The sequence below is a fragment of the Myxocyprinus asiaticus genome, chromosome 19 (genome assembly GCF_019703515.2).
Source record: "Myxocyprinus asiaticus isolate MX2 ecotype Aquarium Trade chromosome 19, UBuf_Myxa_2, whole genome shotgun sequence".
Classification (NCBI taxonomy): Eukaryota; Metazoa; Chordata; class Actinopteri; order Cypriniformes; family Catostomidae; genus Myxocyprinus; species Myxocyprinus asiaticus.
Genome location: NC_059362.1, coordinates 3927741 through 3954618, shown reverse-complemented (window position 1 = coordinate 3954618; position 26878 = coordinate 3927741).

Sequence of the window (26878 nt, the reverse complement as noted above, 5' to 3'; positions counted from 1 at the left end):
CATCTTCATACCTTTAGTTCTTAATACTGTGTATTGCCCCCTTTAGCATTAATGACAGCGTGCAGTCTTTTGTAGTAGTTGTCTATGAGGCCCCAAATTCTTGCAGGTGGTATAGCTGCCCATTCGTCTTGGCAAAATGCCTCCAGGTCATGCAAAGTCTTTGGTCGTCTTGCATGAATTGCTCATTTGAGATCTCCCCAGAGTGGTTCGATGATATTAAGGTCAGGAGACTGTGATGGCCACTCCAGAACCTTCACCTTTTTCTGCTGTAACCACTGGAGGGTCAACTTGGCCTTGTGCTTAAGGTCATTGTCGTGCTGGAAAGTCCAACAGCGTCCCATGCACAGCTTTCATGCAGAAGAATGCAAATTGTCTGCCAGTATTTTCTGATAACATGCTGCATTCATCTTGCCATCAATTTTCACAAGATTCCCCGTGCCTTTAGAGCTCACACACCCCCACAACATCAGTGAGCCACCACTATGCTTCCCAGTGGGGATGGTATTCTTTTCACTATAGGCCTTGTTGACCCCTCTCCAAACATAGCGCTTATGGTTGTGACCATAAATCTCTATTTTGGTCTCGTCACTCCAAATTACAGTGTGCCAGAAGCTGTGAGGCATGTCAAGGTGTTGTCATTTATGGCATTGGCACAGTAAAGGCTTCTTTCTGGCAGCTCATTTTTGTTCAAGTATCATCGTATTGTGCTCCTTGAAACAACCACATCGTCTTTTTCCAGAGCAGCCTGTATTTCTCCTGAGGTTACCTGTGGGTTTTTCTTTGTATCCTGAACAATTCTTCTGGCAGTTGTGGCTGAAATCTTTCTTGGTCTACCTGACCTTGGCTTGGTATCAAGAGATCCCTGAATTGTCCACTTCTTAATAAGTGATTGAACAGTACTGACTGGCATTTTCAAGGCTTTGGATATCTTTTTATCTCCTTTTCCATCTTTATAAAGTTCCATTACCTTGTTACACAGGTATTTTGACAGATCTTTTCTGCTCCCCTTGGCTCAGTATCTAGCCTGCTCAGTGCATCCACGTGAGAGCTAACAAACTCATTGACTATTTATACACAGACATTAATTGAAGTCCCTCATTTCGTCTGTTCTGTATTGCTCAATTGGAGTCTCAGATCATGCCCTGGTGAGTTTAGTGGTGTTGCCACATACGGAGAAAAATAAATCATATACTTGGCGCTTCAATGTATACCTTTTGCAAAATCCTGATTTCCAACTAATGTTAAAGGCTGAAATCAGTGTTTATATGGAGACCAACTGGTCCTCAGTATCCTCTGTGGGCGTGGCTTGGGAGGCACTTAAGGCAGTTCTTAGGGGTTGGATCATACAGTATGCCTCATCCATCAAAAAATCCAAAGCACGAGAACTCGTGGAGCTGGAAGGGAAAATTAAAAGTGCCAAGGCAGAGCTGAAGCGCCGAATGTTGTCTGATGGCCTCAGAGAATTGACCCGATTGAAATACAGATATAATACTGTTTTGTCGCGGAAAGTGGAGTTTTGGCTATTCAGGGCAAGACAGTCATATTTTGAGTCGGGGGACAAAGCAATGAAGCTTTTTGCTTGATATATAATGCAGAGAGAGTCTTTTTCTACCATTCCCTCAGTGAAATCTGCTGGTGGTAAGATATTTACCTAGGCCATTGATATTAATAATGCCTTTAAAGAATTATATCTTGATTTCTGTAGTTCCACATCTTCATCTACTGATGAGGATATTAGAAATTTTGTGGAACCATTAGAACTCCCTAAACTGACAATGGAGCAAAAACATTTTCTTGATTCTGAGATAAACTTGGAGGAGCTTAGTGAGGTAATTAAGGCCTTGCCTACAGGCAAGGCTTCAGGGCCAGATGGCTTTGCCTCCTATTTTTTTAGATATTATGCTACAGAACTGGCTCCACTTTTGTTAGAAATTTATACGGAATCAGTAAAGAATGGAAAGCTTCCGCCAACCATGACACAAGCCTGGATCAGTCTGATTCTTAAAAAAGACAAAGATCCAAGCGAGAGTAAGAGTTACCGTCCAATTTCCCTGATCCAGCTAGACGTTAAAATATTGTTACAAATTTTGGCTTACCGATTAAGTAAAGTTATGACATCTCTTATACATATAGATCAGGTGGGGTTTATTCGGGGCCGCAGCTTTTCTGACAACATTATGTGTCTCATCAATACTATGTGGTCAGTGGTGAATGATCATACTCCGGTCATTGCCATCTCACTTGATGCTGAAAAGGCGTTTGATATGGTAGAATGGGATTATCTTTTTAAGATTTTGGAAATATACGGGTTCGGGAATACTTTTCTTGGATGGATTAAGTTACTTTATAGACATCCGGTAGCGACGGTACAAACAAATGGATTAGTTTAAGATTATTTTACTCTTGATAGGGGCACCCAGCAGGGTTGCCCTCTTTCCCCATTATTGTTCTGTCTTGCCCTGGAACCACTAGCAGCAGCGATAAGAAGGGAAGATGATTTTCCAGGGGTGGTGGCGGGAGGTGTGGCGCATAAGCTTTTGCTTTACGCAGATGATATTTTATAATTTGTCTCCGACCCCACTAGATCTATGCCTTGCCTCCACAGAATTATTAATTCCTTTTCTAAGTTCTCGATACAGAGTCAATTGGTCTAAATCCAAAGCTTTGGCTCTGACAGCGTACTGCCCAGTAACGGCTTTCCAGCCGGGCGCCTTTCAGAGGCCCAAACAGGGCATTAAGTGTTTGGGCATTTTATTCCCAGTAAATTTGTCTGATTTATTTAGAGTTAATTTTGATCCCTTAATAAAAAGGTTTTCGAGTGATGTGGGCAGGTGGACTTCATTACATTTATCTATGATTGGGAAGGTTAATGTTATTAAAATGAATTGCATTCCAAAATTTAACTTCCTGCTACAATCTCTCCCTGTTGATGTCCCCCTCTCTTATTTCAAGAAATTTGATAGCATAGCGAAGTCCTTCATTTGGAATGGTAAGCGTCCCAGATTACATTTCAATAAGTTACATAGGCCAATTGACAAGGTGGGCTAGGCCTACCCAAGATTTTGTTTTATTGTTATGTGTTCGTCTCAGACATTTGGCTCATTGGTCGCTTCCACCTGAGAGAGCCCCTCCCTGGTTTTGTATTGAACAAGAAGTTCTTGTCCCTATTTTGCAACTGCAAAGCCCTTCTATCAAACTAATCAGAAAAGTTAAGTTACACCCCGTTATCTCGCATTTGCACTCGGTATGGACAAAAGTGTCCAGAGTGTTTAATTCTGACATTTATTTAAATGTTGCCTCGAGCATATGGCTGAACCCTAAATTATGTATTAATAAGTCCCTTTTCTGCTGGTCAGACTGGATTGTGAGGGGGGTTACTACACTCAGTGACCTATATGAGAGTGGAGTATTGAGATCTTTTGAAAATTTGGTTCAACATTTTGGGATTCCCAGATCTCAATCCTATAGCTACTGTTTTTGGGAGTAACACACATACCCCTAAAGCGGCAGATGTGATTAGGTGAGGCAGGCGGGCGTGAGCACTGGCTAGTAGAGCGGAGGTTGGCCTGGACCATGGAGCAGAGGCGGGCTTGGACCATGGAGCAGAGGCGTGCCTGGACTGTGGAGCAGAGGCTTGCTTGTGATATGGCATGGAGCAGTCTGGGGCTTGGCTGAGATGTGGCATGGAGCAGACATAGGTTCGGCTGTGACATGGCGTGAAGCAGACTGAGGCGTTATTGTGACAGGCTCAGGTGTAGCTGTGACATGGCATGGAGCAGTCTGAGGCACTGCTGTGACATGGCATGGAGCAGGCTGAGGCAGCCATGACGTGGGACCCTGGCTCGGCGGCCATGACGTGGGACCCTGGCTCGGCGGCCATGATGTGGGACTCTGGCTCGGTGGCCATGACGTGGGACTTTCGCTCGGCGGCCATGACGTGGGACTCTGGTTTGGCGGCCATGACATGGAACTCCGGCTCGGCATCTGCCTCCCCCACAGTGAACATAGAACCACTTATCTGCAGGGCAAGGGCAATATACTGAGCCAGATTGAGGGGACTGCGACCGCCAGGCATCAGGGAAGAGACTGGCTCATTCAATCCCACCCGGAAAATGTGCTTCCGGTGACCCAGAAAACTCACAGAGAAGGAAGCCTGTAAACTCGCTCGATTTCCATCTTATGGCCTGTTATGTCTAGCAGATTCGGAAAGAGCCCATCCAAGAATTTCACCATACCCTGACCTTCTTCGGCCTCAGGAATTCTAACAATATGGACATTATTCCACTGGCTACTGTTCTCCATGTCCTCTAACTTCTCCCTGACACGCTCCAAATCCACCTTGGTCACTAGCGGATTAGCAGATTATTCCCTCTCCGATGACTCCAGATAATCGATCTGTTTCTCGATATCCCCCACACTTATAACCACCTCAGAGAATTTCATCTCCATGGCAGTGATCGATCGACGTATCACAGCAAGATCCTCCAAGTCAGCAACGACCTTCAGCATTGCCGACATGTTCCCTCATCTCTCCAACCAAATCGACTCCCTGGCTCGGGGCCTATATATATATATATATATATATATATATATATATATATATATATATATATATACACATTGCAAGTAAAACGTCAACAAAATTATGTGCACTGTGAGTAACTTTTCGTTTTTCTTTGCATAGTTCCGAAAATTTTCATCACACTGTCATTGTCTGCGGGTCAAAAAACTTTGTTTGCGAGAATAATTTTCTTTCTTGCAAGTTAAGGTGAATCTCATGGGCGGTATCTACCCGCCTGAATGAAAGACCTGTTTCTACTGGTCACTCTCAATTGGTGCAACAGTTTGGCCACACCCACTATGCTTCCCACCAGTCGGCGAGAGCGAGTTTGTGGAAGGACTTGTGGAAATTCTGTCAGAGGTGATTATAGAGAGAATAACACATAGTTGGCAAGGTAAGCTTGCTGCCTAGCCAATGTCATAAATTCATTAAAGGCACTTATAAGTGCATGTAACAGGGTAATTTGTGCAAAACCATCCTTTGTTTTATGTTTTCTCATCTCAGTGTGTGCTATTTGCACCTTTAGATCTTAGTGCAGCCTTCGACACCATAGATCATGAAATTCTTTTGGATAGGCTTGAGAATTATGTTGGCATTTGTGGCAGGCATTAGCCTGGTTTTGGTCCTATTTTTCCGACTGCTACCACTTTGTGTGAATGAGGAATTGTCAGATCAAACTAAAGTTAAGTGTGGTGTGCCACAGGGATCAGTTTTAGGGCCTTTCCTTTTCTTCTAATATAAGCTTCCCCTGGGAGACATTATCAGGAACTATGGAATTAGTTTTCACTGTTATGCCGACAAAACCCAACTTTATATTTCCTCAAAACCCGATGAAATTTTAAGTTAGCAGAGTGTATCAATGATATAAAAAACTGGATGACTACAAATTTCCTTCTGCTCAATTCCGACAAAACAGAGGTACTAATTATTGGACCACATACCTCTAAAAATATGCTCTAAAATATAATTTGACTCTCTATGGGTGTACTGTCACTATCACATCTTATATTTGATAGCAATCTGTCCTTTGAAAACCACATTTCCAATGTTTGTAGAACAGCATTCTTCCATCTCAGAAATATTGCTAAGTTACAACATGCCATGCATTCATGACCTCAAGACTAGAATATTGTAATGCATTACTGTAAGGGTGTCCTGCAGGTTCCATAAATAAACTTCAGTTAGTTCAAAATGCAGCAGATAGAGTGCTGACTTGAACCAATAAATATGATCATATCAGCCCAATCTTAGTCAAATGTAAGACTTTTTGAGACCTGAACAAATAAAATTAATACCGTATCCCCATACCAAAACAAACCAACACAATCTCAAAATAGATCATGTATCACAGACTCTTACTTAGACAGGGGCACTCCTACAGTAATATACAACATATTACAATATAAACAATTTAAAGTAAACATTGTCATATTTTATCAACACTATATCATCATCATCAACAGTTGATTTTTAGTGATAGTTTGTCATAAATTTCCGATATGGCCTAATGATTGCGACTTGCTCTGCAACAGCTGGAAACACTCACAAGCCCCCATGTGCTTGGAGAAAATACAACAGTGCCGCATTTTCACTTTGAAGGATGCAGAGATGCATTTATTTAATTATTGTAAATCATATTCTTTTTAAGTTTGATAATCACATTACGTCATATCACGATTCCTGTCTTTCCACCCCCAAATTTAAGACATCTTTAAATAAAAATTAAGACTTTTTTTGTATCATTTATGATATTTAAGACTTTTTATGACCTTAAACTTTGGAAAACTGAATTAAAGACTTTTTAAGGATCTGCGGGATACCTGCTCTTAAATTTCATATTCATTTGAAAATACTTCAAACTACTTACAAAGCTTTGAATGGTCTTGCTCCACAGTACTTTTATGACCTTCTACCATGCTATATTCCATCACATTCACTAAGATCGCAAAGTTCTGGCCTGTTAATAATACCTAGAATATCAAAATGTTAAATGTTAAAGCATAATTTTCTGTAAAGCTACTTTTAAATGATGTGTGTTGTGAAAAGCGATATACAAATAAAAATGACTATTTTAGAAGGCTGTGGCAAGCGATACCTAATGTTAACTGGCTAGCTCTCAGCCAACTGTAGCTAGCTACAAGTGGCTTCCCGTGGCGCATTTCAACATTTTAGCAATATTTTATTAGCCCATTTCCATGTAAGTGGTTGCAGTGCAAGCTTGCCAACTCTCACGCATTTGGAGTGTGACACACACTTTCAGACTCTGTCTCACGCTCTCACTCTAACCAAGTAAATCTCACTCTAAATAAGAAGAAAACGTAATTAAATATAAAATATTTAAGAACATAGCAACAAATCTTCAATTTGAATTTTTCATCAGCACGAGCAAATTTACCACCGCAGCGCACATCAGCATGCCCCAGAGACAGGATAACCAGAGCTTTGGGGTAGAGGTAGTGATAGGTCATTCATGAACTATTCGTTCATTTTGAATGAATCTTGCATCTTATCATGTGGCTTGTTGTGCGCGTTACCGCGAAGACGTAGCGCGTGTGGAGGCTTCACGCTATTCTCTGCAGCATCCATGCACAACTCACCACATGCCCCACCGAGAGCGAGAACCACACATTATAGCGACCACGAGGAGGTTACCCATGTGGCTCTACCCTCCCTAGCAACCGGGACAATTTGGTTGCTTAGGACACCTGGCTAGAGTCACTCAGCACGCCTTGGATTCAAACTTGCGACTCCAGGGGTGGTAGTCAGCATCAATACTCGCTGAGCTACCCAGGCCCCCTATATTATTTTATATTAAGTACTTTATGTAAATGTGTTTAGGCTATTAGTTTTTTCAATAACAAATACTGGTTTATTTTCAAAGAAAGACTGGCTTCATTGACCTAACTAAAGTAATGATGAGGAGCCATCTATTGTGGTTATGGCCCTATTATTGGGCTACCAATGACAATTAAACAGTGGAAGAATTATAACAGGCTAAACATTCATGTGCAAGTACAAACTGTAGAATGAAAGGGTTTAAAATCTGGACTTCCATGAATTTTAGACAAATTAGAGACCAGGGTTCCCGCAGATCCTTATGTGGTGTTTAATACTTATTGTATAAATCTCCAACCACTAGGGGGCACTAGTGATAAGAGGAGAGGAGGAGAGTAGTAAAAGAGTGAAAAGCATGATACTGGTCTGCAGCCTTCATTGAGTTCATTTCTTTTGCAAGTCACAACATATTGGTGATGAGGATGGCGCTTTCAGTACCATTACCAGCTCCATTTATGCCATGCCCGGGTGAGCCTGCAATAGCCTTTCCTATATGGCTAAAAATGTTCGAAAATTACCTGTTAGTGATCGAAGCTACGGGAGAACAATGGTCGGCGGAGAAGAAGCAGAAAATATCACGGTATACGGTATTACACAATTATTATTATCAGTTACTATGACCCTTTAAGGAGTGAAAACAGAAGTTTATTTATTTATTTTTTTTTTTTTTGGTTGAACAAACACTTTATTATAATTGAAACTTGAAACCATTTTTTTTTTAATTTGTTTTAATGGAAGTATGTGTAAAAAAAGCCCCCCTTTTTGAAAATAAATAAAATAAATAGAATAAATAAGAAAGCTAACAGAATTATAATAATAAACTGAATTATAAACATGATAAAAAAATAGTATGTAACTACAACATGTTATATAACTAAAGCATGGGATGCATTTCCTTTTATGTTGCATAGTTTTGTTCATGGTTTTCAAGTACAAGGACATGCATCAAGTGACATTATTTTGTTGTGGACGTCAACAACAAAAGTGACAGGAAGTTTTCTCTCCCCCCTTTTAAAAATTGAAGAGCATATTTATTTATATGAGCCCATTATTATCCTGTTTGTTTCCTCATTTCAAACATAATTCAAACAGAACATACAAATTACACATGAGGAAAGGCAGTGTAGCTAGTATTAAATAATAGTAATAATAATAACAAATTATAGTATTTATGAAAAAATAAGTACTAGCTGAAACACATCTTGAAACTTTAACTACAACTGCCATTGTTGATATAAAATGAGGTCTAATAGATTCTACCTTTAGATTTTTTCATATGAAACTATAACATTTTGTCAAAATTTAATAGTTACTTTTACTCATGTTGTAACGTGTGGCTGCTGGCAATGATGAAGATGATGACGTAAAGATGAAGAACCCAAGCAAAATTTTATTTACAAAAGTGAAATCCAAAAAACCCTGACTATAAACGTGAAACATAAACATGAACATGAACTTGAATAGACTTGACTAAATCTTGACTTGACATAAACCTGACTTAATAAACATGAACTTGACTTGGCTTAACAACGTTACATTAACACACACAATACCTGACAACCAACCATGGAAAACATGAAGGCTTAAATACTTGGACATGGGAGAACATAAACCAATGAACAAACAGAACTCTAAACAAGATAACGAGACAATAAACCAATGAAAACAAGACACATGAACATGGAGGGAAAATGTTAAATCACATGACATGAAACAGGAAATAACTTTCAAAATAAAAGACATAAAAAACATGAATCAACAAAATACACATGACATATCCTCCCCACTAAGGGGCGGCTCCCGACGCCCCAACACATGAACAAAACACAATATGCACCATGACATACTTTTGAAAGTTCAATAGGGAGCTGGGGGGGGTCTTGAGGCATGGCTTGGCAGGACGTGGAGCATGGGATCAGGGTGGAGCCCATGGGGGATGGAGCCATGAGATGCTCGAGGGATGGAGCCATGGAAGGTGGAGCCGTGAGAGGCTCCTGGGGCGGAACCATGGAGAACTGGATACCCGGAGAGTAGCTGAAGACTCGAAGGGCCAGGGTGGAGACGGAGGCAGGGATGACCAAGGCGGCGCCGGAGGCTCGGAGGAGCAAGGCGGAGCTGGGGGATCGGAAGACTGAGGCGGAGCCGGTGGGACTGAGGACCAAGGTGGAGCCGTAAGGAAGGAATTCCCTGGTGGAGCTGACGGATCGGAGGGACGAGGCGCAGCCAGAGAATTGGCGAGCCAAGGTGGAGCCAGGTGACCGACAGACCAAGGAGGAGCCAGAGGGACGAGGGACCCCGGCAAGGCCGACAGGCTGAAGGACCGCAGTGGAGCTGAGGGAACGCAGAGCTGAGGCAATGTTGAAGGACCGACAGGCCGAGTCCAGGACTCGGAGGGTCCAGGCAGGGTCGGAGGGTTGATAGTTCCCCTTGCCTGCTCAGGAGAACTAAGGATGGGAATCTGCCAATTTCCCTTTGTCAAATCCAGTGTCGAATAAAAGTGAGCCACGCCTAACCGATCTAGCAGTTCGTCAATACGAGGCCTCGGATACACATCAAATTTAGACACCACATTGACTTTTCAAAAATCCACACAGAACCGAACCGCCCCATCGGTCTTAGGTACTAGAACCACCGGGCTGGACCAGTCACTGTTGGAAAAATTATTTTTCTAAATTTATATGGAGAAATAGGCGTCCAAGGATTTGGTTAACCCTGCTGCATGTCCCTTATGACAGAGGGGGTTCTTCATCTACCAAACCTGCTATGGTATTACTGGTTGGCCCAATTGGCAGCAGCCTTCTTCTGGTTCTCTGCACAGCTGTAATTACCCTGGGTTAGATTGGAGTCTGAAGCTGCAAAGGGGCTTAGTCTGATTTTGTACATGTATTCTGATTCCTGCAGGAATTTAAAAAGATCACGAAGAATTCTTTTGTTAAAAATACACTTTTAATATGGAATGAGGCACAGCAGGCGTTAGGAGGAGTTCCGTCTCTCTCTTGCTTCTCTCCCATTTGGGGGAAGGCACACTTTAGACCAGGGTAAAATGATATGGGGTTTAAACATAGGTTCCAAAAAGGCATTCGCGTGGTCGCAGATTTGTTTGAGGATGACACCATGTTATCTTTTAGTGGCCTTCATATGAAATGTGGCATTCCTCAGTCTCATTTCTTTAAATATTTCCAAGTTTGTAGATTCATTAGTGCGAAGCAGAATCGTCCACTAACTTGTCCATGTAATGATGCTGGCACTGGCAATGATGAGGACGAATGATGAGAACCCAAGTGCAGTTTATTTATAAAGTGAGAATCAATAACTCTGACTACAAAACATGAACATGGACTTGACTATGACTATGACTATGACTTGACAACAGTGTACCAAACACATACATTCATTCACATTCAATACTTGACAATGGCAAACATGAGGGCTTAAATACAAGACATGGGAGAACAAGAACCAATGAACAAACAAAACTGATAACAAGCTAATTAAACAATAAACCAATGAAAACATGACACATGAACATGGAGGGAAAACATGAAATCACATGACAAGGGAACAGGAACTAAACTTTTCAAAATAAAAGACATGAATCAACAAAATACACATGACATCTTCCTTCTTGTCTAGAACATCTGGATGCTGACTTATTGTTCTTTCCCTTCTCCTTCACCCTTCTTCTGACAAATTTTCTGAACTATGTATCTTTGCAAATGATTTGGCCGTGATCTCTGCCTTATCCCTATTGGAGACTGTTGTTTCCTCCTCAAATGTCATAACTGGATATTCCCATTCCCTTCTGTCTTCCCACAGGTGTTCTTCCTGTTTTGTTGCAAAAATTTCTCCAACTTGCCCTCTTAGCCTGACATATCGTTCTTCTCACCACTGCCTGTGCCTTCTTATACTGAATCAAATGCTGCATGTTATGGGTTCTTTTAACTTGTCTGAATGCTCTATTCATGTTTCTTACAGCCTGATGACACTCCTCTGTCCACCATGGAACCAGTTTCCTATTCATCCTATTTTTACTCCTGGTTATAGATCCCTCTGCTGCCATAATAATTGCCGATGTTACCTGATTGTTTATTTCATCTATATCTCCAGAAATATCAATTCCTGTCATTATTTCCTCATTCAACTTCTGGAACTTATCCCAATCTGCTTTTCCAAAGATCCACTTTGGGATTCCACCACCTGGTCTTACTTCCACTCTTTCTCATACCAAGCATGGGACTGGGTAGTGATCACTGCCTACTGTGGCAGCTGTCCAGACTTCCCAGTAACTAACTCCAGCCAAGGAATTAGACACTAAAGTAATAACTAATGCTGAATCATTACCTGTTGTTATGTTTATCCTCATTCTTCTACCATCATTCATACAGACCAAATCCCTATCATCCATCAAATCTTCAATGACCACTCCATTTGAGTCTGTATGTGAACCCCCCCAACCCCCATTGTACTGTGAGCATTAAAATCTGAACACCATACCAATTCATGTCTGTTTTGTCCTTGTATCCTTAGTAAGCTATCCAGATCCAACATTTTGTAAGGATTGTAGTAGTTGATTATAACCACATCCTCCCCTCTTTCCCACACTTCCACCACTATTTATTCCTGATCATCTCCCTTTTCCAGTACCATATATGGTATTCCTTGTTTGATAAATGTAGTACAACCTCCTCCTCCAAGATTTCTACAGTATCTTTCCTTATCTTTGAATATCCATGTACCACAAAGTCTAAAGTTTGTTTCAACCAGGTTTCCTGAATACTAACTACATGCGGATTTGCAGCCAATTTTTTAATGAAATGCTTGAATTCCTGGCTATTGGCCAGTAAACTCATGGCATTCCATTGTAAGATAATTACCATAATTAGTATTAACCAACCCATGGTACTTCCTGGCTTGACTGATTGATGAGGTTCTTCCTCACTTCTTCCCATGTCAGTCATACTAATCCAGAATGATTCACTGCTGCTTTGACCACCAGCTGATTTTTTTAATTTTTTGACTTTACTTAAGCCGTACTGTTAATCACTCCTGCAATGAATGTTACTAAATCCCTTATATCCACATACATTCTGTCATTTGTTCTTTTTTGTAGCTCTCGTACCTCATTGCTTCTTGTTCATTTGTAGCATTATTCTGTTCTTTTGACATTCTTACAGCTTCTACATAAGTTATCCTTCTTTCCACTCTTATTTTTTGGATTTTATTCTCCCATCTCATAACCTCACACCCACCATATACCACATTATGGGCTCCTCCACAGCTACAGCATTTTGGTTGCACCCATGTTCCACACTTTCCATACATGTGGTCACCCCCACATCTAGCACATCTTCTCTGCTCTTTGACAATTAAAGCACCTCAATGGCTTTGGCACATACACTCTCACTGGGTAACTCATAAAACCCAGGATTACCTTCTTTGGCACATTCTCTCCTTCAAATTCAATCAATACTGTTTCACTATTCTTCTTCACTCCTTCTTTTGCTGTTTTCAGTCTTTGTGCATTCATTATTTTTCCTCCTTTGATATTCCTCTTTAGTTCCTTCATACCTACACTCATTGACACTGTGTGATCACTCCTTTACATTTTGTACCCCTACCCTCCCTGTGCTTTCCACCTTAAGTTTTCCTATCTCTTTAAGTTTGAGTGCTTTCTCAAGTTGATCTTCATTCACACATCTTACCAATAGGTTGCCATCATTAAGGACCATCGCATACAGTATTTCTCCAATCTTATTTGCCAGAGTTGTAGTTCGCACAAACGGGTTGATTTTCTTCATGCTACCTTGAGCCTTCTCATTAAACCTTACCATGATAATACATTTCTCAGGGCTTTCTCTCTGAACTTGATCAAGCCCTTCTTCCTCACTTTCAGAACTCTCATCATTGTAATTTCTTATTCTTTTTACTTTGTCTCAATTGTCATTCAAACGTCCCCTTATTTCCCCCTTATTCTCTTCATCTCTCCCTTCACAATAATCAATTTCTGCCCAACTACCTACCTCTGATCCATGAGCAGTCCTGCTCAACCGCCACCAAGAAAGTATCTTCAACTCGATTTAATTTCCCCACATTTTGCAGATTATTACTTCTTCGTTCACATCCCGCTAATGTCGCCGTGATTTTCAGAAGTCGCTACTGCTCCAATTCGTTGAAACTCTTAAAGTGACAGTAACCTTTTTAGCATTTCTTATACAAATGAATGTAAACTCAATTGTACACATTATAACAGTGATAGCTCATATCATTATTATATATACCATTTCATGATATAATATTAATTAATAGAATGTAGAATTTTTGTGATTTTACACACTTAAAATGTGATTATAATAATGATGATAAACAAATGATTAAAAAATAAAATATTCACTTTCACATACTTTTTTTCAGGACAGATTCTGTTCAGTTCTGTTCTTTGTTCTGCACCTGATCAGCCTGAATGTATCCCACTATTTTTTGAAAGCTTATTTGTTTGTTTTTCTTATAGAGAAAGGTATATGAGCAACGCTTATAATTTAAACTTTGAGCATTTACACTACCGGTCAAACGTTTTGAAACACTTGACTGAAATGTTTCTCACGATCTTAAAAATCTTTTGATCTGAAGGCGTATGCTTAAATGTTTGAAATTAGTTTTGTAGACAAAAATATAATTGTGCCACCATATTAATTTATTTCATTATAAATCCAAAATTTTATAAAAATAAAAAAAGTTTTTGAAATTGATGACTTGGACCAAATAATAAAGAAAAGCAGCCAATAAGTGCCCAACATAGATGGGAACTCCTTCAATACTGTTTAAAAAGCATCCCAGGGTGATACCTCAAGAAGTTGGTTGAGAAAATGTCAAGAGTACATGTCTGCAAATTCTAGACAAAGGGTGACTACTTTGAAGATGCTAAAATATAGTTTTGATTTACTTTGGATAAAACATAATTCCCATAGTTCCATTTATGTTATTGCATAGTTTTGATGACTTTGCTATTATTCTAAAATGTGAAAAAAAATTATAATAAAGAAAAGTGTTTCAAAACTTTTGACCGGTAGTGTATATTGTGTATTAAAGTACTTTATTTTGATGAGAAATTATAATGTATATTTTGCTCAAACTTTTTTTCAGAAAATAAAAACCAATCTGTAATATTTTGTAATTTAAGTGTTGTTATATCGAATCGAGATTGTCAAATCATGAAACTCATATCATATATATCAAACTGAATTGTGAGATAACCATATTGTCCCATCCCTAGTTAAAGTTTTGTCTGGACTATGTTACTGTTACTGTCTTTGTTACCCATTTCAAATAGCTTTTATTTCTAAATGATGATAACAATATTTATTATTTTTTAATATTTATTAAATATTAAAAGTTATGCCATGCATAACTTTTAAAAAGCCTTTTGTCTTCTTGAAATCTCATAAAGTATCCCATGTTTCTAGGGTACAGTAATCTTTTGACAGAAGTTCCATTTCGTTCGTATGTTAAAATAAATTGCGATCCGGCACTATGATGTGTTATTTTAAATGATATGTTGAGTGCTCATTGGCTGTAATTAGTGCCATTAGCTGTAGATGTGCGAACATGTCTGTCCACTGAAGATATACACTGACGTTTAAAAGTTTGGGGTCACTTGACTGAAATGTAGATCTTATGATTTTAAAAATCTTTTGATTTGAAGGTGTATGCTTAAATGTTTGAAATTAGTTTTGTAGACAAAAATATAATTGTGCGAACATATTAATTTATTTAATTATAAAACTATTATTATTATTATTATTATTATTATTATTTTTTTTTTTTTTTTAATGGATGACTTGGACTGAATAATAAAGAAAAGCAGCCAATAAGTGCTCACCATAGTTTCAATACTGTTTAAAAAGCATCCCAGGGTGATACCTCAAGAAGTTGGTTGAGAAAATGTCAAGAGTACATGTCTGCAAATTCTAGGCAAAGGGTGACTACTTTGAAGATGCTAAAATATAACACAGTTTTGATTTATTTTGGATTTTTTAATCACAACATAATTCCCATAGTTCCATTTCTGTTATTCCATAGTTTTGATGACTTTAATATTATTGTAAAATGTGAAAAACATAATAATAAGAATAATAAGAATAAGAATAAAGAATGAGTGAAGTAATCCTAAACTGTTGACCGGTAGTGTACATCCACAGATATGGGGATGCAATCTTGGTTTATTCAAATATTAAAAAAATTCAAATTCAAAAAAGTTACAAAAGGGTAGATTTGAACTTGTAACCTCACACTAATGCTGACTACTCTACCACAAGACCAATCAGTTAGGTGCTTCACTGTGGAGCCAATTGATGTATTCTTCCACCAGTGAACAATATCCCATGACAGACAGTAGCAGATTTAGAACTGAAATTATCAAATTAATTATGTCAAATATGTATTTGAGCGCTTGAATATGTCATCAAGAATGACTATTTATCAAAACAGAACATATAAAATAATGTTTTACTGTGCATAACTTAATTAATATTCATGAGTTTCGCCACTTCGCATCCCCATGAGAATTTTTTTTTTTTTTTTTTAACTAGGCAATCACTCCTAGTAAAAAACAAGGAGGGCTGCTGTTCAAAGGAGAGAGATTTAGCGACGATGCAACAGGCTACTACATTCGATGAAACTGATGATTCCATTTTAATTCGGTGAGTTTTTGCATATAATTTATTTTTACCATGATGTGGGTATACACAACAGTGAATAACACTATGTGTGAATAACGTAATGTAGTAAACAAATGTCTGTGGTGTGGACAAAATAATATTTTGATTGGATTACAGCTCATCCAGACAACAATCAACTGTCATTGTGTTTATATTGGTCTTAGATGGTGCTGTTTTGTGTATGAATCACCGGTGATCGCTGTCAATGTGCTATTCTTGGTGTAAATAGATGAGACTGTTTGGATATGAATCAACAGTTATCAAAGTCAGTGTGTGTTTCTTTGTGTGTTTTGTTGTAGAGAAGATTATTCATTGGGCAAGTATGTTGCCGCAACACAAAGCTCATTCCATGTGAAAATTATCAGTGGCAAGTTCGCGGCAAATTTGCCATGAACTTTCGATTTTCGTAAGGACAGTCTAGTCATTCTCTGCCGACCTCTCTCTCATCAACAAGGCTTTTTCATCCACAGAACTGCCGCTCACTGGATGTTTTCTGTTTTTGGCACCATTCTGAGTAAATTCTAGAGACTGTTGTGTGTGAAAATCCCAGGAAAGCCATTACAGAAATACTCAAGCCAGCCCGTCTGGCACTAACAATCATTCCACGGTCAAAATCGATGAGATCACATTTTTTCCCCATTCTGATGGTTGAAGTCTGAAGCTCCTGACCCGTATGCATGATTTTATGCATTGCACTGCTGCCACGTGATTGGCTGATTAGATAATTGCATGAATAAGTAGATGTACAGTGTGTAGTAGTAGAAGTAGTAGAAGTGCTACATAGAGCAGTGTATCCCAAACTCTTTCTGCCACGGCACACTTTTTACAACTAAAAAATTCTACCATCGTCAATATTTTTCCTTTTCAAGAACTTGTCCATGTTTTCTGTCCATCTTAGTTACTTGTAAAGTTTGAAAAAAAAAAAAAAAAAATTCACATAGGTCGGCTGTGGGTAATGAAAAGACAACAAATTTGCTGCTTTTCTAATTTGTAGATTTGTTCTTGCAATGCCACAACAAATTACAGGGATGCAAACTCATGAGGGGCAAAAAAGGTAAGACAATCACTGGTCCACGAACATGTTTTCTGGGGATATTTTTTTAAAGAATAAGCTAAAAGCACCAATTCCAGCTAATTTAGTAATTCAAGTTTATCCAAGTTTACAATTGTGTAGAATTAGCTGCAAAATAAAGAGTATTTTGGTGAGGCTTGCTTCTGTTTCACAAATTTGTTCAATTTTATTCACTGATTAGTTCAATGACCTCTTCTGGAAATGTCACTAGGTGGCGACAAATGAGCATCTTATGTGCTATGTGTGAGTCAGTGAATCATTTTGAGTCATTCATGACCGAAATCTACCAAGAGACTTTATAGTGTTTCTGCATTAAAAGAACAAAGAAGATCTATAGTCTTCCTTCAGTCTGAGCATTATTTTTCATGCAAAAAGACAACAATAATAGTCTAATAATAGTGTTTCAATAATGTCCTTACCTTCTCCTTTATTAAAACTTGCATGGCTACAAATCTCCTGACTTCAGTATAAGAATTATAAACACAAATCATATCTACGGCATCATTTTCCTACAGTAGCTTATTTAAACTGCTGATCATGGCTTTTATCAGAAAAGACCACAGTAATAGACAAATAATAATAATTTTGTGTTTCAATAATGTTCTTTCGTCATAGTAAAGCGCATATCAAGAGTTGAATCGAGGTGTCAGCGCTTCGTTTAACATCAGCGTAAAGCACCGTATTGACAATGAGTTGCAGAAAGCGTCACAGAGGGGCGATTTTACGAGTTTGCCACTTAAAAAAGCGGGAGGTGTGCACAATAAACATTGAAAACATATTTGGAAGAGAGAAAAAAAAAGCTTGCAGTTGCTTTGATAGCAGAAAGTAATAAAAGGACTTGTTTATGTTTAGGTCTAAGTGTTTTCTTCGTGAATTTAAATTAGTTCAATATCTGGGGTCTTTGATATTCGTAAACGATAAGGTAATATTTAATTAAAAGATATTCTGTCTCTTCACAAATTTGGACAGTTTTTAAATATTTCTTGTTGCTTAGTACTCTCAAAGATATTATTGGTGAAGCAAAAACGTGTGTGTGAAAAACACTTTTCGTGACGTCACTTCATAGACTTCAGTGTATTCTGCAGCGCTGACGCGAGTCATGTGAAAGATCCTTAATGCATATAAATATCAGTCACTTTTGCACATTAATCATTGCTCTTCACAATCACAAAAGTGACTGATTATGGTTTCAAAATGGCAGTGTGCCGTGGCACAGTGGTTGGGAAACACTGACATAGAGGTTACATAGCAGTTAAACATAACAATGAATATGAGGATACATTGCTACTCAAACTTTAAAATAATTTTACTGACTATAATTTACAGGACATTCCCTGGATTTTTAAAAGCAGTGGCAGAAATAAAAGGCTGCTTTTCAGAGGTCTCAGACCTGCAGTAGTAGCAAAGTAGTAGTTTCCTTACTTGGCTCCAAATCAGATATGACCCCATTCATATCTGATGAGCTGGAACTCATGCAGGCAGAGCTGGGAAAGAGGACACTGTCTTTAACATCTGACATAATGCATGCAGAGGTGAGGAGTCTGAGATTAAGCAAACACAGATTTTGAATATCTAGAGTACGTGTTGTGTGTTTTGGTACATTATAGTCGCACTGTGTCTTTTAAGGGTTTTCTTTTTCTTGTTAAATATAATTATCCAGTGCATTGCAGGCAACATTCAAAGAGGTATGATCTTCAAGACAGATGGCTTTTTTTCAAAGCTGCAGGTGCACTTTTTCATAACTTTTATCTTCCAGTGTTAACATTTTAAATGTGAAATGTCCATTCAGTACAGAAAACATTAAAGCACTATCCTTCAGAGTTATGCTCCATTTCAGTTGTTGTGTTGTTGATACAGGTGGAAATGGAAGGAGAAGAATGTCTAAAATACCATTAGAGACTGAAGGGTATACTGGATCAAGGAAGACATTTGCTGTACAGTGTGCCGTTGCAAGATGAGCTTGATATGACACCACTGCCAGCAGATGCACCTGAATTTGCCAAAGGCAACATGTAAAAAATGCCAGACTGTGATGCCACTACAGACATTGGCTCTCCACGTTGATCAGTGTGACAGCGGGTAAAACTCTGAAATTGAGGTAATACAATTTTCTTTGTTGTGATGAGCCTCTTGGCAACTATCTTTAAGAGCTTAGATACACTATATTGCCAAAAGTATTCGCTCACCCATCCAAATAATTGAATTCAGGTGTTCCAATCACTTCCATGGCCACAGGTGTATAAAATGAAGCACCTAGGCATGCAGACTGCTTCTACAAACATTTGTGAAAGAATGGGCCGCTCTCAGGAGCTCAGTGAATTCCAGCGTGGTACTGTGATAGGATGCCACCTGTGCAACAAGTCCAGTCGTGAAATTTCCTCGCTACTAAATATTCCACAGTCAACTGTCAGTGGTATTATAACAAAGTGGAAGCGATTGGGAATGACAGCAACTCAGCCACGAAGTGGTAGGCCACGTAAAATGACAGAGCGGGGTCAGCGGATGCTGAGGTGCATAGTGCGCAGAGGTTGCCAACTTTCTGCAGAGTCAATCGCTACAGACCTCCAAAGTTCGTGTGGCCTTCAGATTAGCTCAAGAACAGTGTGTAGAGAGCTTCATGGAATGGGTTTCCATGGCCGAGCAGCTGCATCCAAGCCATACATCACCAAGTGCAATGCAAAGCCTCGGATGCAGTGGTGTAAAGCACGCCGCCACTGGACTCTAGAGCAGTGGAGACGCGTTCTCTGGAGTGACGAATCACGCTTCTCCATCTGGCAATCTGATGGACGAGTCTGGGTTTGGCGGTTGCCAGGAGAACGGTACTTGTCTGACTGCATTGTGCCAACTGTGAAGTTTGGTGGAGGGGGGATTATGGTGTGGGGTTGTTTTTCAGGAGCTGGGCTTGGCCCCTTAGTTCCAGTGAAAGGAACTCTGAATGCTTCAGCATCCCAAGAGATTTTGGACAATTCCATGCTCCCAACTTTGTGGGAACAGTTTGGGGATGGCCCCTTCCTGTTCCAACATGACTGCACACCAGTGCACAAAGCAAGGTCCATAAAGACATGGATGAGCGAGTTTGGTGTGGAAGAACTTGACTGGCCTGCACAGAGTCCTGACCTCAACACGATAGAGCACCTTTGGGATGAATTAGAGTGAAGACTGCAAGCCAGGCCTTCTCGTCCAACATCAGTGTCTGACCTCACAAATGCGCTTCTGGAAGAATGGTCAAAAATTCCCATAAACACACTCCTAAACCTTGTGGAAAGCCTTCCCAGAAGAGTTGAAGCTGTTATAGCTGCAAAGGGTGGGCCGACATCATATTAAACCCTATGGATTAAGAATGGGATGTCACTTAAGTTCATATGCGTCTAAAGGTAGATGAGCGAATACTTTTGGCAATATAGTGTATGTCACCCAGTTACAATGCTGGCAATAGCAAAAGGTGTTATACTCAGGGCTGCATTAAGGTACTCCGGGGCCCTGGGGCTTACCATTTCGCTGGGCACATCTTGGATGGCATGAGGGTGAGTAAATTATTTTTTGGTGAACGATCCCTTTAATGGAGCCCTGGTTAGACTCCAGCTATATATATAAAAAAAAAAAAAAAACACTGATTAGGCTAAATAAACCCTTATTGACAGTAGCCTTAAAGTTTTATAACTAAGGGTTTTCTTAACTTAAAGGGTTTCTTTAGCAACTAGTGCCAGGACAGGTCAGTAAGTACCACTGTAGTCTTTACTAATACTTGATTAGATAGACTTTCTTCTAACTACTTCCACATTTCAGTATGACCCTCAATTTAAAAGCTTAAAAAAGGATCCAAAAGTATAATAACAGTAGTCAATGTGGCTTGTGCATCATTATTTAAGTCTTCTAAAGGCAAACAATAGGTTTTAGGAAGAAACAACACAAAATATATTTTTATTTTTCAGAGAAAATCTTTGTCCATTAGTGTTATGTCGATACAATCAAATATCGGTATATCGCAATACTTTTTCTCGTGATATTGTATCGATACTTTAGATCCATGTGTTGATATTTATATTAAACTATTTGTGTAATCTTATTATGTAAACACACAACAAAGTTGGTTCACTGTTACTTGCAAATCAATTTAATGAAACCACCAAGAGACAAAATGTGATGTTTCAAGCTACATGGTCTTCATCAGACAGGTGTATAAAACTGAAATATACCCAAATGAATTGGAATTGGAATTGATTCCTTATCAAATCAAATTATGATATTGTGATGTATCGCAATATATCGAATCGTGACGTGTATTGCAATACATATCGTATCGTGAGGTGCCAGGCAAAACCCAGCCCTAATGTCCATTGCACGATCATGAGTGCTATGAGAGAAACTTATTCACAGTGCCTTATGTTTACACGAGAACACGCATTGTTTAGTGCTAAAAGCTCTCACTTCTGTCATATTGCACAATGGATGACAATATTTTCACTGAAAACTGACTTAAATTTAGTGTCATTAAACCTATTGTATGTCTTCAAAAGACTTGGAGTATGATGCACAAGTCGCATTGTTTACATTTATTTATTGTTTAAAGTGGGTCACTTTCAACTGCCATTGTATTGAAAAGACGGACTGGATTATTCATTCAAATTTCTCCTTTTGTGTTCTGCATACAGCCGCAGTCACACTAGGCTTTAAACATGCAAACAGTTTTAGAACATTGCAATGGACCAGGATATGATGTCATGCACAAGGGCTTCTGATTGTAATAAACAATAAATCACAAAAAACAAATAATATTATAGTCAAAATGTTAGAATATACCATATAATCACAGGGATGCAAAGTCCTCATCTTTCGGCAAAATTTGCCATTTTGGTAATTAGTTGCATATGCGAGTGATTTATTTGCAATGTCTGCACATGTGGGATGGCATGAAGGTGAGTAAATTATGGGATAATTTTTATTCGAAAAATCCCATAGACTTACATTGACGGAACGTTCAAGTGAGCCAAGAGCTTGCTCATTAATTCGAACTGTACCTGTCAACAATAAAAAATAAATAAATAAATAAAAAAACACACACACTAGAGGCCTTTAATCTGTCTATCTCCCTCTATCTATCTATCTGTTTTACTGTAAGGTATGTAAAGCCTTCAAACCTCAAGCTTTTAAAACGTTTTCAGTAGGGATGTGCGAGACTAGTCGACTAAACGGTTCTGATGCTGCTAGTCGACACCGGAATTACTAGTTGGTTAATATTTCCCCCCGTTAAACTGATCATCATTTTTACACATTTACGTTTGGCTTTATATTTTTACAGAGGCTGCACTTAAATTACTGTCATATTAATGTTACATATTTTAAATAGAATTAATAATACAAATATTATTTAAAAAAGAGGATATCTCTGGAGCAGATACAAAGTTTCATTTCACCTCAGGCTGCGCGTGCTTCTTCCCTCTCTCACTCACGGCATGCGCAGGAAAATGTCCTCTTGCTACACAAGCAAACTTTTTTTTTTTCAAAATTTATGTTTTTGAGTAAGTAGCCTAGAAAATAACTGTTTTAGACTAGGTATGCCATTTTTTTAATCTGCTCATTAAGAAGGCAATTTTCAACGAGGTGCCGACTGCTGAATGTGTTAAACTATCTTTGATTCTGTGTGCACGTCATGTTTAGAATACATTAGGTTTATTGTAGGCTACATCACAGGCCTATTTTCTATCCTATAGCTACTATTTTTTTTTTTTTTTTTACATCATAACTGTTATTGGTTAATGTTCTTTACAGGACAGCTGTCATATTAGATCAATGGCTGATGCACGACTGCACATCGTGAAATACGCGCAACTTTTCAGAGCATTTTTTTTCTCTCTCGTAGATTTGGCTTAGTCTAACTGTTAATTATTTTCAACAATGTCCTGACTGTTTTAATATGTTAAGTAATTTTTATGTGGTGAATTCCGTTTAGAACAGGCTGGGTTGCTCCGTTGATCCTGCATTATTCATTCAATTGTTTTCAATAAATATGCTTGTTAAATATTTGCAAATGTTGATTCAGTGAATGCGTGTTTTATATTTAAAGTACAATGATCATAATTCAAGGCGAGCATGTCGCAGATAAATGCCCCTTTTCAGTGGAATTTAGCTTCGGATTTGGAATAGATTAAGTATTTTAAATGGGTCGCATAAATAATTTATTTTGATTGTTTTCTGAAGGTTGTCTTCTTTTTAGACTAGTCGACTAGTCGGCTTAATTTCCATTTAAACGTCAGTGAAATTAGTAGTTCAGCACATCTTTAGTTTTCAGGCAAGGCTTTGTCAAGCCAACATCAAAGTTTGTGTTGGCAACAAGACTTTATGTAGTTTGATATGTACAGTATGTTGTACATTTCAACATTTATTAATTTCTTAAAAATACACTGCATTCACAGCCAGTGTACTAAATGATCACAGTTGTGCTGTATTTTTTTTTTTTTCTTTGTCATGGCTGCCTCTCTTTAGCCTTAAACTGTTTAATAATTTTGGATTTTGCAATAGTTGCTGGGATTGAAAAACATCTCTTTGAAGGTGATGTTGAGAATGGAAAAACACCAAAATATTCCCTCAACTATCTGGATGATGAACTGTTCAAGTATGTGTCTTTCCCTTTAATATTGGTTTCATTTTATTTTCACTGAAGAATTCCTGGATTGTGGCTACACTGGACCAATTGGTATTGACCAGATGGAAAGTATGTTAAGGTACATTCGGTCACCACTGAGCAAAGAATAATACTTTTATTAATTGAGACCTTTAGCAAATTGTTACTTTTCTAAAAAGTATTTGAGCGCAGTAAAGATCCTTGTATTATTCAGGTTTGAAGCATTATAATGACATTTACATTTTACTTTGTTTTTAAATTATAATATATCTTTATTTTTTGGTTTGTCAGGGCTATTGCACAACATGCAACAACAAAACGCATCCCAATGCTACAATTGTGTGAAGGCCTTGAGGTGTACAGTCTCATCAAAGTCATGCAGAGAAAACCACCGAGTGTGTCACGATCTATTTGTCATAGGATATGATGACAGAGTATGCAGTAATACTGCTTTGAGCATTTATTTTTGTTTCATGGTATGGCATGGCATAAGTATTAAACCACATTTTCAAATTCCTCAGGTATGTGTGGATGTGCCGGAATGTTATTATGTTTAATGTTTGGGTCGACTCATTACATTCTATCCCACCTGGCCCCAGAGATGAGCCCAAGTGGTTCGAGTAAACAAATAAAGGAGTAAAAAATAATTGAATTCCTCCAAGATTTCCTACTTGAACGGCAGTTTTCATATTTAATCAAATACTGTATAAATAGACAAACGTGAATCCTAATTTAATCTCTCTGTTTCTTTTGAAGATACACAACCAGACGATGGGGTAGCAGAAGAAACCTTGTCTGTACCAAAGATAGTGCAATGGATGAAAGGACAAGCTCACAGACATCTGCTTGTGTCAGAGAGGCAAAGAAAGACACATACATGTACAATCTAACCTCTGCAATTGATCCAGAACGTGACAGCACGATTGGTCTTTAATGAGCCCAACAGAGCACGTTACGCCTCTCTTCTTTGAACTACACTGTCTGCCAATGGTTGCTCGCATTAAGTTATTGGTACTTGCTTACATAACAACCACTGGCTCAATGGCTTCTCACCCTCTTATCTACACTTACAACTTCAGGTCTATGTGCCCTTCAGAAGCTTACGTACTGCGGGTAAACGGCGCCTCATGGTGCCATCTCATAGAAACACAAAATCACTTTCCCGGACTTTCACTTTGACTGTTCCCCGCTGGTGGAATGACCTGCCGAATTCCACCTGAGCAGCTGTTTTTCTAGCTCTTTCAAAAAACAGCTAAAGACACAGCTCTTTTGTGAGCACTTGACCCTACCCTACTAATGCACTCATGGCTTCATTTAAAAAAGAAAAAAAAATGTATCCATTCTTCTGCCTCTGTCTTTCAACTTCCTCACTATGTATACATCTCTAAGCAATTTTGAAACTTGTATTACTGCTTCCTACTGTCTCCTTTAGGACGAATCGCTTCTGTTGTTCTCCTCATTTGTAAGTCTTTTATCCAAAGCGACTTACAAAAGAGGATAAATACATCATAAGCGATTCAGCTTAAGGAGACAGTAGAACAAAAATTGCTGCATTACCAAGTGTCAGTTGCATCAGAATAATAGTATTCAAGACAGACTAGAGTACAAAAAGTATATATATACACCGATCAGCCACAATATTAAAACCATCTGTCTCATATTGTGTAGGTCTCACTCGTGCCGCCAAAACAGTGCCAACCTATTCTGAGATGATGTTCTTTTCACCACAATTGTACAGAGCGGTTATCTGTGTTACCGTAGACTTTGTCAGTTCAAACCAGTCTGGCCATTCTCTGTTGACCTCTCTCATCATCAAGGCATTTCCGTCCACAGAACTGCTGCTCACTGGATGTTTTTTGTTTTTGGCACCATTCAGAGTAAATTCTAGAGACTGTTGTGTGTGAAAATAACAGGAGATCAGCAGTTACAGAAATACTCAAATCAGCCCGTCTGGCACCAACAATCATCCATGCGATTATCTAATCAGCCATTCGTGTGGCAGCAGTGCAGTGCATAAAATCATGCAGAAACGGGTCAGGCGCTTCAGTTAATGTTCACATCTGGTGAAATGAAGGATTAATTAAGATTACATTACTCAAAGCCAGCAATAGCTCCAAAAAACACTATTTTATACCTACAAAAGGTAAGCCAGATCTGAGATAAAATGTAGTGACATAACATCTGCAACATCACAAATGATACAAGATAAATTTATGGTAATATGTTTAGAATAGTATTGCATTAATAAAAATTTTGCACATTACCTTATCAACTTGTGTTTAGTATCTATATGGACAAGTGACAAGGGAGCAGGAACAGAGTATGTACGTCTTACTATGCATGACAGCTGGACCATCCTGGAAAGTACTCCTGCACCATCCAATGTTGCAAAGAACTCTTCTCTCTTCTCCAAGCAATTCGATTCCCCATTGCCTATAGATAGATATCCTTTCACTCGCATGAGGCATTCTTTCCTTTATACAGATCTAACCTTCTAATGAAGCTCTTCATCAGGTATATCAGAATAGCTTCTTCTAACAGACAGATTATTCTCTTTCGTTCACCTGTATAAGGTGGATCTTGAGACACCATGCACATCAGCCAAAGAGCTCAGCGGTAAGTGCTTGCTGAGCAAATCTTGGAGTGTTTCTCTCTGTATGTTTAGTTTGGGACGCCCCACACTTCCACTTCATTCCACCTCAGTTACATTATCCAATAGTGGAGGGACAGCACTCTGTGAGAGTTAACAAGAGATCAACTCAGACAACTAAACCACCTAACACACACTGGGTATATCAATATAGGCTGCCCCAGCTCGAAGAAATGGAAACTCCGGACAGCAAGCAAAATGCAGATATTCAAAATCAATGGGCTGCCTGCTGATGATGGGAACATCGCTGAATTTTGAGCAGCCTAATTTTAATAAGAATTATATTGTACACATTTATCTGTGTAGAATAACAGAATATGTTTAATGTATACTTAATATGCCTGTCTTTGTGTTTTTCTGCCCCCTTTAATTGTTTGACTGCATTTCTGTTCTCATCACATACGTTTCATGTCTAAACTCCTCT